Here is a 14,768-nt window from a genome sequence, read left to right as displayed (position 1 = left end):
TAAAAACCTTAAAAAAAAAAACCTAGCTGGAGGGCAAAACTAACCAGTCCCAGCCTTAGAATTCTGTGTGCCTTACTCACATGGTCCCACCCAATCACTTGGTAGGAATTAAGATGACTTTGGCTAGAAAAGCCATATCAAGTAAGTTCAAGGCACCACAGACCTTGAAATGTTCTTCCTAGTGATGAATTCAGTGTTGTGTCTCTTCCACTTGTTGTGTCATTGCATACCACATGATTATCTGATTCAAAATGGCCAGTACCTTTCCATTTTCTAATGCCTATGATATCAATTTTTGTGCATTTGATTTAATATTGGATGAGTTCCAACTTTCCTTGACTTACATTTCCTATACTCCTCATTCGATTATTAATGGATATTTGCTACTACTTTGTGTCATTTTGTATAATGCCACGTCAGCAAGTGAAGGTCCTTAAAGTTTTACTACATGTACATCTTTAAGTTCAACTCTATTGTGAGCAAACAACTCTTCCCCAGTACATTCCAACCTGAAGGACTCATTTTCTAGCACTAAATCAGATAATATTTTACAACTATTATAAGGTTTTCAGTGGTTAATTTTTCAGAAGTAGACTGCCTCTTCCTTCTTCCTAGTCTATCTTATTCTAGAAACTCTACTGAAAACTCACCCCCATGGTGATATTTGAAATATCAGTAGCGTAAGTTTAGAATATCAGAGCTATGCACGAGCCTCCACAATATGACAAATTGACAGATGGGTGGTGGTAATTAATCATTAGTTCATTATTGCTGTTTTCAGATGATATGGAGTTGGTTCTAACTCATAGCAACCCTTTGTACAACAGAATGAAACATTAACCAGTCCTCTGCTATCCTCATAACCATTGTTGCAGCCATTGTGTCAGTCCATCTCATTGAGGGTCTTCCTCTTTTTTGTGAACCCTGTACTTTACCAAGCATGGTGTCCCTTTCCAGCAATAGCTCCCTCCTAATGACATGTCCAAAGTACAAGAGACAAAGTCTGGCCATCCTCGTTTCTAAGGAGCATTCTGACTGTACTTCTTGCAAGACAGATTTGTTCATTCTCCGGCAGTCCATGTTAAATATTCTTCACCAACACTGTAACCCAAAGGCATCAATTCTTCTTCAGTCTTTCTTACTCATTATCCCACTACCACATGTGTATGAGGCAACTGAAAATACCATGGCTTGTGTCAGGTACACCTTTGTCCTCAAAGTGACATCTTTGCGTTTTAACACTTTAAACAGAACTTTTGCAGCAGATGTGCCTGATGTGACTGCTGCTTCCATGAGTGTTGATTGTGGATCTCTACAAAATGATGTCCTAGACAGCTTCAATCTTTTCTCTGTTTATCATGATGTTGCCTATTGGTCCAGTTGTGAGGATTTTTGCTGTCCTTTATGTTGGCTGCGAACCTTAAGGTCAGCGGTTCGAAACTACCAGCTGCTCCGCGGGAGAAAGATGAGGCTTTCTACTCCCGTAAAGATTTACACCCTCGGAAACCCTGTACAGGGTCGCTATGGGTAGGAACCGACTCGACGGCACTTAACAACAACAACAATGTTGGTGTGCAATCGCTATAGAAGACTATAAGCCTTTATCTTCATCAGTGTGTGAGGTTTTATTTATTTTCAGCTAGCAAGTTTGTATTATCTGCATATCGTAGGTTGTTAATGGACCTTCCTCCAATCCTAATGTCCTATTCTACTTCATATAATCCCATTTCTTGGATGATTTTGTTCTGCATTCAGATTGAATAAGTATGGTGAAAGCATACAACCTTTCATGATTTTAAACCACACATCATAATAGCAAGGGAAAATGCCGTTCCAGAGAAGCTTTGTTCTATGCATTCTTTCAACAGCAGAATTTTATTTAAATGTGCAAGAATAGGGAAATTTTTTTAAAATATTTTTTTTTAGATTTCCAATTTGTTTTTCTCAATAATTAATCTGCATTTTGAGCCAGTGATGAATATGAGAACTGGGAAACTTCTTATTCCACATACAGGTTGTTGCTGAGTGCCTTCGAGTTGGTTCTGACTCATAGCAACCCTGTATAGACTTTCCAAGGAGCACCTGGTGAGCTTGAAGCACTGACCATACAGTTCAAATCAACCTTACAGTCCAGTGCATTAACCCACGGTACTACAGCCCCTATTTACTATGTTGTTGTTGTTATGTGCCGTGGAGTCAGTTCCGACTCATAGCGACCCTACACAGGGTTTCCGAGGCTGTAAATCTTTACGGGAGCAGACCGCCTCATCTTTCTCCCGCGGAACCGCTGGTAGTTTGAACTGCTGACCTTGCAGCTTGCAGCCCGATTCGTAACCACTACGCTATAGCATTCTGTTTTACAACTCCATCTAAAATTTCTTCTCATTATGTTGAAACCTCATTTTTTCTGTTTTCTTTGTTATTGCCATTTGTTATCAGAATCAGTACAAATCCAATCTTTGAACAGCAACAAGTTACCATGTGAGAACGATCATATCAGGAAATTGTATACTGCAACATTGTATGGTGGTGGTGGGTGGTGGTATGCTGTGGAGTGGGATCTGACTCATAGCAATCCTGCATAGGGTTTCTGAGCTTGTACATCTTTATGTACATCTTGTACATCTAAAAGCTTCATCTTTCTCTTGAGAAACTACTTGTAGTTTTGAACTGCTGACCTTGAGGCTAGCAGGCCAACTTGTAACCACTATACTAAAGTTCATGGGAAATTTTTCATTTCTTTTTTTTTTCCACGAACTTTTTGAAGCCCCCTTGTATGTAGTACATATTACTAATGATAAGATATATCACAACAAAAAACAAAGACACTTGTAAGTGCTAATTATTATAACTTGAATAGAAAATTGGAGACTACCTATATAAGTATCAGAGTCCTGGTATGGCTCTGTGGGTTAATGCACTGGCCTGCAAAGTCAGTTTGAACTGCAAGGTCGGTGTTCAAGCTCACCAGCTGCTCCTTGGAAACGCTATACAGGGTCACTATGGGTTGGAACCAACTCAAAGGTACTTAATAACAACAACAACATATAGGTAATCAGCAAAGCATTGGTATTTCATATTTAGTTATCAGCAACTAAATGACGCAATTTTATCATTAAATTTTGGTCCTGTATTGGAAAGATATAATGAAAATAATAATATAAAAACATAGTTATAATTATTATTTAACAAGTACTTTATTGTTTTTTAAACTAAATAGTGGAAAAGTGGGATGCTGCATAGAATTAGCAATAGATGGAAAAGCCTGAAGACAGAGATCCTAGTTTCACTTCTTTCACAAACTTGCCATGCCACTGTGGGCAAATCATTTAACCATTTTTTTACTTCAGTTGTCTCACTTAGGAAATGAAGAGACTCATCTGGTATGCTGTCTTCCAACTTCAGAATTTTATGGCATATAAACCTAATCTCTTGTGGTGGTGATGATGTGTTGTGGAGTTGGTTTCAACTCATATCGAGCCTGTATAGCGTTTCCAAGGCTGTAAATCTTTACAGGAGCAGAAAGCCTCATCTTTCTCCTACAGAACGGCTGATAGTTTCTAAATGGTGATCGTGAGATTAGCAGCCCAACTCATAACTGCTACGCTACCAGAGAATTGCCATAATATTGGTAATTGAAAAAAGGAACTTCTTTCATTTATTCCTGTATCTTGTAACACAACCATGTAAAGTAAATCACTAAAAAATGTAAAACTTTCTTAACTTGTCACAGATTGAGTTGTATACTCTAAAATTTGTATAAATCACAATTCTCAATTGTTTGGCAGTTGTATAATGACATAATGTAGCAGTTATGTGATGACCTCCCATCTTGTGATCTGATATGATAAACCAGTAAGAGGATTTAAGAGTGGGATGCAGCACCCTTCATCCCATCACAGCCTTGATTCAGTGTAAAGGGAGATTCCTTGGAATGTGACCTACAACACCTTTTACTTACAAGAGATTAAAGGAGCATATAGTGGGTAGAGGTCACAGGAACCTACTGCCACCAAGAAAGAAGATTTGAATGGAGTGCATCTGCACTTTAAAGTTCCTGAATCCAAGGGAAGATGATGCCGACACAGGGAGATCTACAAGGCATGATTGGCCTACAGATGCTGAAAGAAGGCAAGGGCCTTTCATCAGAGAAGAGAGGAAGGCTTGCTCTTGGGCTGGCACTCTGGATTTGGCCTAGTCTCCTAAACTGTGGGAGAATAAATTTCTGTTTGTGAAAACTGTCATTAAAACCATCCACTCTGACTCATAGCCACCCTGCGTAGGGTTTCCAAGGCTGTAAATCTTTATGGGAGCAGAAAGCCTCATTTTTCTCCCACAGAAATTTTATATGTTTCATTTACTTTCAAGAAGTTGATGCGTGTACTCTCATTTTCTCTAGTGAATAAAACAAATACCTGAAACTACAGTATGTTTTAAGTGTGAAACTTTAACATGAATTGTGCTTCAAAATGTTCTATTGATTGTTGAAATGCATTTGTTTCCTTACTATCTGTGAAATGTTTGAGCAGGCAAGATAAGCCCTTCTATATGTGACAATGCTATTATTTTCTTTCAGGAAACCCTTATAGATTGGTGTGATGAAAAGGAACTTAATTTGATATTAACAACTGGAGGAACAGGATTTGCACCACGAGATGTCACTCCAGAGGTGAGATAGTTTATGCCTTTTTCATACTTTAAGAAGTAGACTAATTATGTTATTTTTCATCCTTCTTACTATTTTGTACATTATATGAGTATTTGCAATTTTACTAGGCAGAACAAGTAACTTGTGGTTCTAAGAATGTGAAAAATTTGCTGTAGGAAAATTTTTTTTTTTTTTTATGTTTCTTGATTTTTTTCCCCTTTGGGTTTAAACTGCAAATGATAAAATATAAGGAATGTTGAACTGATCCAGAAGACAGTTCTTCATTTATTCAGTCATCTATGGTATCAGTTAAGTTTCACACTTTGCCAAAGGAAACTGGCAGCAGAACTCTGACACATAGCATGACATCTGGTGTGATCAGGTTTATTAATACAATTTAGAATTGGACCTGTTTACTTGTTCTTGAAGTATCCTTGTCATTGGTGTCAAAGCACAGTAGAATGACTGTAATAGAATATTTATACCAGTTTTATAGTACTTTTGATGTGAAATAGGTATGTCTTCAACATCTTAAATGTGAACTGTGTTTAAAATTTAAGAAGCCATAAAAGCAGAATTAATATATAGTCTTCATGCATCAAGAGTTTCCTTCAACTTTTGCACAGGGAAAATTGAAGTTAAGAAAATTAGGAAAAGAATATCCAGTAAATAGCGCTTACTTAAGCAAAAAAAAAAAAGGCTTTATTGTTGAAGAGAACATAAACTTTAGGTTTCACTCGAGAGCCATATGCTGCAATTACCACTTTTTCCTCCCAAAAAGTATTTCTTGGCTGATTTCAACTTTTAAAAAGAAGATTTCATCTTCTTCTATTTTAAAATCAGTACACTATTTATTGTCTCTCCTATTAACAGTAAAGTACTTTTGCTTTGTGTTTAGTTAATAATTAATGTTCTTACCTTTATGGTGGTTTCCAAATTTTAGTTTACATCAGATTATTGAGCTCTATGCCAAAGTTGCTGACTTTGTAAATCTGCAGCAGAACCTAAGAAATTTGTATTTCTAACAAGATACCATGTAATGTAGTTGTTTCTGGCCCATAGACCACCCTTTCACACTTAAAAACCACTGCTCTAGTATATAAAAATGCAATTTTGTTTAAAAATTCTAAAATGTATTTTACTACATGAATATCACAGCACCGATGTTTTGTATATTGTTATAATTAGAGTTATAAATAAGATAGTCTTGATTTTAAAAAAAATCAGTAAAGAGTCGTTTGGGGGATTATTACTTTCAGTCTCCTAAGAGGGTTCATTTGTATATAATATACTTAGCTTCTTCACCCTGAGTTTGAACAATATTTGTATTTGTTTTAAAACTGTGAAGTAAACTTCAAAAGTACAATTGGAAGCTATCTTCATTAGAGATGTATTGGTATTTTATTTTATTTATAAGAAAATTGCCTGTATATGTGAAGACATTGATTTTGGAAACGCGGGTATTATTTAAAGATTAGAAGTGAATAAATTCAGATTTATATATCTCTGTATGCTGTGTGATATGGTTTGATATTTTTATGTTTATTATTTTTATTTCAGATAAGCAGAAAAGTGTTACTGTGGAATTCGTTTTTAACCAGATATCAATATCTTAAATTGTGGAGAAATAATTTATATCATAAAATTAAAAAATTTATATCTTCTGGATCTTTAACCAAACACCAAAATGCTAGGCTAAATTTCAAACCTTTGAATTCTGGCTCTGCTACTAACAAGGTGATCATTGGCTATTTGTTTAACTACTCTATGCCTCAGTTTCTATACAATGGAAAAAATAATAGTGCCCATGTACCCACTGGCTGTAAGTATTTAATAAAAACAGTTCCTTAAATTTTAGTAAGTGCTAAATAAGGGTTAACTTCTAAGGATTAAATATTTTATTACTTGCTTTATTTATGTGTAACTACCAAGTAGACACACAGAATCTTTCACTAGATTTTAAGTATGGCCATGAAATCTTTACAGTCTTTTCAAATTATATCTTAATTTAGACAGATTATTCTACCACTCCATTATCTGTTTTATTTTCTTTCCTGTATTTTTCTTTTGTTTTGGTACTATTAGTTGACAATAGTCTATCTGTTTACATGCTTCATTAGATGAAAAAATTCTAATATCTGTGTTTAAAAATAGATAATCTATTTGTGAATAGGTTAATGTTTAATATTTAATAGGTTCATATCATTTTATTTCTTATATATAAATACATATTTGTATATATCTGTGACAAAATTCAATGGAAAAGTTAAATCTTTGGGGAGAAAGGATAAACATTAAAACAATGTAGGTTGATCCCAAGTTAATTCTATTAAATTCCCATTTTCTTTGCATTCAAAATATAGAAATCTTTGTGTTAGTTAAAATACAGTACTGAGATGTCAAGAATTTAGGCACATAATTCTGGACCTATAACTATATAGTTATTTGTCTTTAACATGTTTGTCTTAATCAAGAAACTACTTGCAGACCACATTTACCTATACACAATTCATAATTGCAAAATATTTCAAAGAGTCAGAAGTTATTGATGGAAAATACAAATATTAATTTGCTAAAAGTAATGAAAAATGTTTAAATTCTCCTTTAAGGTAGTAGTGTTTGTAGTCAGTAGTTTTCAATAATTAGTTAATCTGAAAACACAAATGACAGTTGTTTGTGGGATGTGTGTCTTGTTAGAAAAACAAACAAACATGAAAGTGAGAAAATGATAAACAGGATTCATGAAATAAAGCATTCTAATAATTTTGTCAGTGGGTATGAACCCTAGAAAAAGTTATAGTATAGTAGCTGAAATTTTTTTCCCAGATGTAATAGAAAGATGAACTAGCTAACTGAGTAATGTTAATCCCATTTATATACTTTATAGGAATAAGGCTATCATTTGATATCTAAATTATTAATTGTGCCTAATTATAGACTCTACATTTTTAAATATACTTTCGAGAGTTGCGTGCCAGCGAGCCTTCCTCCTGCCTTCTACCATAGGATACTGTTAAAGGTAACATATAATACCATAGTAATCCGTACTCTTCGACATTTTAGAGTTTCGTTTTCATACTAGAAGATTTTCAAGAATGTATTACAATTTCTCTGCTGTGATGAAGGTCCAGCTGTTGTTACTGATACAAGATTGTTGTTGTTAAGTGCCATCAAATTGGTTCAAACTCAGTGACCCTGTTTAGGGTTTCCAAGGAGCAGCTGATAAGTTTGAACTGCTAACCTTGTGGTTTTCAGTTCAGTACTGATTCAATAGAACATGATAACTCATTGCTATACAAAATATTGGAGTCCTGCTATGGCACTGTAGGATAAACACTGGACTGCTAATTACAAGATCAGCCATTCAGATCCATCATCTGCACCTTAGAAACTATAAAGTGTTGCTGTGAGTCAGAACAGCCTCAGTAGCACTTAACATCAACAATATACAAAGTAGTATTTATCTCTTATTTTCCCATTATGACTTAAAAATTACTTAGGTCCAAAGAAGTTATTGGTAACAAAAAGAATTTTTTATTATTCTTAAAAAGTGAAAATTTAAAGACATCTGCTCCTTGGAAACCCTGTACAGGGTCACTATAACTCTGAACCAACTTGATACTTAACAACAACAACAACAGGCAAGGTGAAGTAAAAGCCCTTTAGATATAAAAGTACAAGTTCTTCAAGACACTAAAAGATTAAGGTGCAGTAAATAAAATAACATCTATATAGCATAAAATATATTTGTAATAATATGTTATATCAAATTAGAAAACTTTGATATTTATAAGGTAAAAATAATTTTTAGCCTTTTTAGAAGTGCTATGATATGCTAGCATTAAGGGTTATGGTGCTGTAAGGTAATGTACTGAACCGAAAGACCAACTTGAACTGCAAAGTCAGTGGTTCAAACTCACCAGCAGCTCCTTGGAAACCCGACACAGGGTTGCTGTAAGTCAGAACCGATTTAATGGGAATTTAACAATGACATACTAAATTATTAGATAGATCATTAGTTAAAGAATTAAAAACCTAATGTATACTTTATGTATACATCATTCATCAAGTTTTTTGTTTTCAGTCCTTAATGTATATCAGATGACATGCTGGGTGCTAGAGTTAAAAAATGACTAAGACGTGGTCTCTGCCCTTAAAGCACTAATGATTTATTACAGCAATCAGCAAACTATGACCCAAAGCCAAATCCAGCCTGTCACCTTTTTAGACTTATGAGCCAAGAATGGATTTTGCATTTTTAAGTAGCTGAAAAGTACTCAAAAGAAGAATAATATTTTTTGAAATGTGAAAATGATAAGAAATTTACATTTCAGTGTCCATGAATGGAAGTTTTATTAGATCAGAAGCACACTTGTTTATTTATGCATTGCCTATGGCAATAGGCAACCACAGTAGAGTTTGAGTGGTTGGGGCTGAAATACAAAGATGAGTAAAAAATTATCCGCCCTCCGGTTATATTAAAATTTTTGTTGCCTGCAGAGTCTTATCAGTACTTTTTGCTCAAAGTCACTGCTGTGCAGTTGTGACTATGGACATCTGCAAACAAAATTTGGACTAAAGGAAAGTAAAAGTTTCTTTTAAAAAAATCATTAATTGTAAGGAGACATGGATTTATCACATGGTGTAGAAACATCCTCAAACATGGACCAAGAAAATGTTCAAAAGTCAGCCATTGGCTGGAAAATTGATGCTTGTTGGGATTCTCAAGAGCCAATATTAGAACACTATCAGGGAAAAAGTACAACAATCAACAGCGCTCATTACAGTGAGATCTTCACAGAAGAGCTGAAGTCTAAATTTAAGATTAAATGTAGTGGACTGCTATCCAACAGCATTGTGATTTTTCTCGACAATACACATTCACACACCTCTGCCCACACTGCTGACACTGCAAAAACTTAATTTTGAGGTGTTAAAGAATCCTCTCTTGCCTCATCTTATTTTCACTTGTTTAGTCCCCTGAAAGCAGTCCTTTGAGGATGAAGACCACTGATAAAGAAGTGAAGACAGTAGTGCATTTGTTGTTTGCAACTCAGCCTAAAACATATTTTAATAGGGGAATATGAGAGCTTGTTGACAAATGGACAAAGTGTATTGAAAAGCAAGATGATTATGTCAAAAAATAATGTGTCTTTTTAAACAAGCTCATCAAAATAAATTCTACAGCCAGAATGTGGATAATTTTTTACTCATCCTCGTATTTATCAACTGTACCTTTGCAGAAAAAAAATTGCCAGCCCCTGGTCTATGGAATGCCAATAAGTCAACTTTACTCACATTGTTTTTTGCATTCTTACCTGTTATTCTTTAGTAATTTGAAATTGTTATTGATTTTCTTGTAAAAATTTTTAATTTGGGTGGCATTTTTCTACCATATAAAAGTATAATAATACCCCATTGGCTCAACAGGTAATATGTTGTTGTTACTAAGTACTATGGAATTGATTCCAACTCCTAGTCTCCATACGTAGTGTTTTTGAGGCTGTAAATCTTTACAGGAACAGAAAGCCTCTTTTTTCTCCCTCAGAGTGACTGTTGGATTAGAACTGCTGACCTGTGGTTAGTAGGGCAATGCATTACCTACTACGCCATATGTTGTTATTAAGTGCTGTCAAGTCGGTTCTGACCCATAGCGACCCTGTATAGGGTTTGCAAGTAGGGGCTGGTGAGCTTCAACTGCCAACCTTGTGATTCAAACTGACTTTGCAGTCCAGTGCATTAGCCCACAGCGCCACACCAGGACTCCCTACACCTTATAGCAGAACAAAAATAAAACATCCCTCATTCTAAATAAATAATCATAAAATTTTGAACTTTCAAAATTGATAAAATAAAAAATGAATTTATTATATATTAAGTAAAATCTCACTCTTAAAATTTTTCATACTGGTGTTTTTAGCAATGCCTCCTAACAAGTGTACTGATATAATCAATCAGTTACTATGAAATAAAGGAAAAAAAATACAATTCTCAGGAAACTAGAAATTTGATGCTAGGGAAGATTTATCTGACAAAATGTCATATGGTAGAGACCACTCAAAATCTACTATAAGGGATATTTGAATTTTTCAGAAAAAAAAAACTTGAATTCTAGAGTTCATAATTAGTTCATATTGTATTTAGATTTCTTTAGTATAAATTAATATCCAATGTTTACAAATAATTTCCACTTATATTATTAGGAACTATTTCCCCCATATACCTATCTAATTTTCTAATACAAGTCAAAGATAAAAATACTTATTTTATACAAATTTGTTTTACCATTAGTTTGTTGAAATTCTTGTGTAGTATTTTTTAATTTTGAATATTTGTGTACTGTAAGTCAAGTATAACTTTAAGTAGTCATTTACTATAATTGTTTCAAATATTTATCAATGTTTGGAGGAAAACTTTGATTATTTCACTGACAAAATATCATAATGCCAATACTCTAGAATGATCTGAATATTTACTTAGTAGTTCTGAAATTATTTTGACTAAAATATAATACTTGTCAAACATGTTGAAGCTAGACATCATTTGAGTAAGATTTTGAGTTCTTAAAATAATTCAGCAACATGAAATTTCTCACAAAACAGTATATTTGAAATAAAAAAACAACAACATTTTTTTATAAAGGAAACCAGGGTAAAATGCTACAATTTGATGAACTTGACCTATACTCATGGAGGTAGTAGCTCACAATACCAACAGAGGGAAGGAATTTTCACATCAAGGATCAATGCTATCCCCTCTGTACACAGGTAGAGATAGGGATAGGCAGCTTAGATATTGGCTACCTAACATGAGGGGTGATAAAGATTCTAAGTGACTGTCTTACAAGATTTCAAGAGAGAGTTTAGTTTAAGATTGTGCAGGGGAAGGTAGTTTTCATCTTGTTTTGATGGGTCTGGTGAAAAGAGATGGGGATAAGAGTCTTATGATTTAATAGTGAGTAATTGGAGTAAAAGGAGCTCTGGTAGCGTAGTTATGAATTGAGCTGCTAACCTTAGGGTTAGCTGTTTGAAACTACCAGCTGTTCTGTGGGAGAAAGATGAGACTTTCTGCTCCCATAAAGATTTACAGCCTTGGAAACCCTGTACAGGGTTGCTATGAGTCGGCACCCACTCCACAGCACATAACGACAACAACAAAATTGTTATCGTGACTAATTGTTACTGTCACAACTGTAAAGGTGTTGAGGTTTTGTAACCCAAACGGGGGAATAATTAATCTTACTGTCCAGAAACAGAGGACCCTAGGACTATCAAGGGAGAAGAACCCAAGCGGAATGCAGGACCCTGTCCAGAGAAGCAGTGACACCAGAGATAGAAGCAGAGATGGGGACATGGAGAGAGGGAGTGGCTGAGGACTCTAGATTCATGGAAAGAGAAGGACTGAGAAATAGTAGCCAGGAGGCAGGCTTGCAGAATGTGCCCTTTGGTGGTTTAAATTTTTATAGATTTCTGAGTGTTTCAAAAAAAGAGCGAAAATGAATGGAGAGAAATACTGTTAACTGATAGTACATGGAAGGGAATCATAATCATTGTAATTAAACAAAGTGTAGTATTTGTTCAATGTAAAACTGATTATCTGCCCTGTAAACTTTCATTCAATTCACATAAAAACTTTAAAACAAAACAGTATACTTGAAATATTTACAAGTATATTCAATAGGCCATACCATCCCTGTATGGTAAAATATAGTTATATTCCATGAAATTGTAAGGAACTCTTTGTATAATTTGTACGAAATCATCCTCACCAGGACTATTTCAGATATACTATTATCTTTGTATACACCTGTTAGGATGAAATGTGGTATGATGGGACAGGCTTGTAATATAGCCAGTCAGACAGACCTGAATTTCAATTCCAGCTCTACCACTTAACTATAACATTTAGGCCAAGTTAACCTCTTCAAACTTCAGTTTTCTCAACTGATAAATTAGCTAATGCCTACCTCTCAAGATTGTTCTTCTAGTAATTGAGGTAATAATGTTGTTGTTGTTAAGTCCCAATGAGTTGGTTCTGGCTCATAGCAACCCTGTATAGGGTTTCTGAGGAGCAGCTGGGTTTGAACTGCCAACCTGTGATTCGCAGTCCAGTGCTGATGCTACAGGGCCATACCAGGAGTCCAAGAGGTAATAATAGTCATCAATAATAATGGCAACACTTATGTATAGCACGTATTTTGTGTCAGGTGCTGGGTTTTGTTTTGTTTTTAAAGATTTTATTATGAATTGAGTGATAGTGTACATCATTCAACAGTCTTTGCTCCTATTCCCTCTGGTTTTTTTTGTTATTGTTGTGTTGTTCTGTTTTTTGGATGTACACCAAAACACTCAGGAATACAGAATCATTCAAACAACCAAAGGACATACCTTGTAAGCCTGCCCCCAGCCGCCAGCACACAGCTCCTCTCCCTCCATGATGTCCCCAACCGCCATCTCTCCACATCATCATCTCTGCCTCCTTATCTGGTGTCGCTGCTTCTCTGAATAGGGTTCCTTACTCCTCTCTCACTCTTCTCCCCTTATGGTCCCAGGGTCCTCTGCTCCTGGACTGCAAGATCAACCACTCCCCTCTTTTTGTTACATAACGTATATCAGGTGCTGTTTTCAGAATATGTTAACTCATTTAGCTTTCAAAATAACCATATGAAGCAGGTACTAATGTATCCATTTTAATAATGGGGGAAAATAGGAATTTTTTTTCCTATCAGGACAGTGTACCAGCTCATTCTTGAAGGGCTATCCTGGGAGAATTTTCTTAGGAAAATTTACTCCATCCACCCTGCAGCCCTGTTTTTTGCCCATTCAGACTGCTGTTTATTCCCTAAACTCAAAAAAAAAAAAAGATTTAAAGGAACAAAATTTGATTCCCGTGAGGATGCCAAAACACATTTTGGTGTGATGTAAATAAAACAGCTCAGAATGGTGAGAAGGATGAAACACTGCCTTCAGAAGTGTATAGATCTAGATGAAGGTTATGTCGATAAACAATAGCTTCACATTTTGATATTTTTGTTTAATATAACTTTCTATGGTTTTGTAGCAATACTTTTTACTTGCTGTCATATATGGTGAACATTTTACTATTGGTAGCTATTATTAGCTACTAACATACTTGATTTTGTTGTTGTTGTTGTTAAGTACTGTGGAGTGGGTTCCAACTCATAGTGAACCTGCACAGGGTTTCAGAGGCTGTAAATTTTTACAGGAGCAAAATGCCTCATCTTTCTCCCACGGAACCACTGGTAGTTTCGAACTGCTGACCTTGAGGTTGGCAACCCGACTCGTAACCACTACAATACATGAGCTCCTTAACATACCTGGTGGGTATGTATAAAAAAAAGGATGCAGGCCAGCATTTCCCTACCACTACTAAAACATGCCACAACACGTCTGCCAGTTTGTTGTACTATGGTGGCTTGTATGTGAGTTGCTGTGATTCTGGAAGTTATGCCATCAGTATTTTAAATACCAGCAAGGTCACCCATGAGGGACAGGTTTCAGATGAGCTTCCACACGAAGACAGACTAGGAAGAAAGAGTGACGAACTACTTCTGAATATTTAGTCAATGAAAACCTTATGAGTAGCAGAGACACTGTCAGATATTGTGCTGGAAAATGAGCCCCTCAGGTTGGAAGGCACTCAGTATGCAACTGGGGAAGAACTGCTTCCTCAAAGTAGAGTTGACAGTGATGACGCGAATGGAGTAAAGCCTTTGGGACCTTCATTTGCTGATGGGGCACAACTCAAAATGAAGAGAAACAGCTGTAAACATCCATTAATAATCAGAACGTGGAATGTACGAAGTATGAATCTAGGAAAATTAGAAATTGTCAAATATGAAATGGAACACATAAACATTGGTATCTTAGATATTAGTGAGCTGAAATGGACTGGCATTGGCCATTTTGAATCTAACAACCACATGGTTTACGATGCTGGAAATGACAAATTGAAGAGGAATGGTGTTGCATTCATTGTCAAAAAGAACATATCCAGCCATGAAGTACAGTGCTGTCTGTGATAGGATAATATCCATGTGCCTACAGGGAAGCCCAGTTAATACCACTATTATTCAAATTTATGCACCAACCACTATAGC

The 14,768-nt window shown here is 35.4% G+C and overlaps 1 protein-coding gene across 1 annotated transcript in view; it reads left to right on the top strand.

The window, feature by feature from the left end:
- The window catches only part of LOC102813504 (gephyrin-like), a 750,251-nt gene that overhangs the window by 201,263 nt on the left and 534,220 nt on the right, over window positions 1-14,768 (top strand). The window contains exon 3 of the mRNA XM_006873064.1: window positions 4,577-4,669. The gene's annotated coding sequence lies outside the window, so the exon portion shown is untranslated. The remainder of the gene's footprint in view (window positions 1-4,576; window positions 4,670-14,768) is intronic.

Source organism: Chrysochloris asiatica, unplaced genomic scaffold (assembly GCF_000296735.1).
Source record: "Chrysochloris asiatica unplaced genomic scaffold, ChrAsi1.0 scaffold00221, whole genome shotgun sequence".
Lineage (NCBI taxonomy): Eukaryota > Metazoa > Chordata > Mammalia > Afrosoricida > Chrysochloridae > Chrysochloris > Chrysochloris asiatica.
The sequence above is the reverse complement of the archived record's forward strand: the minus strand, read 5'-3'. Positions and strand labels throughout refer to the sequence as shown.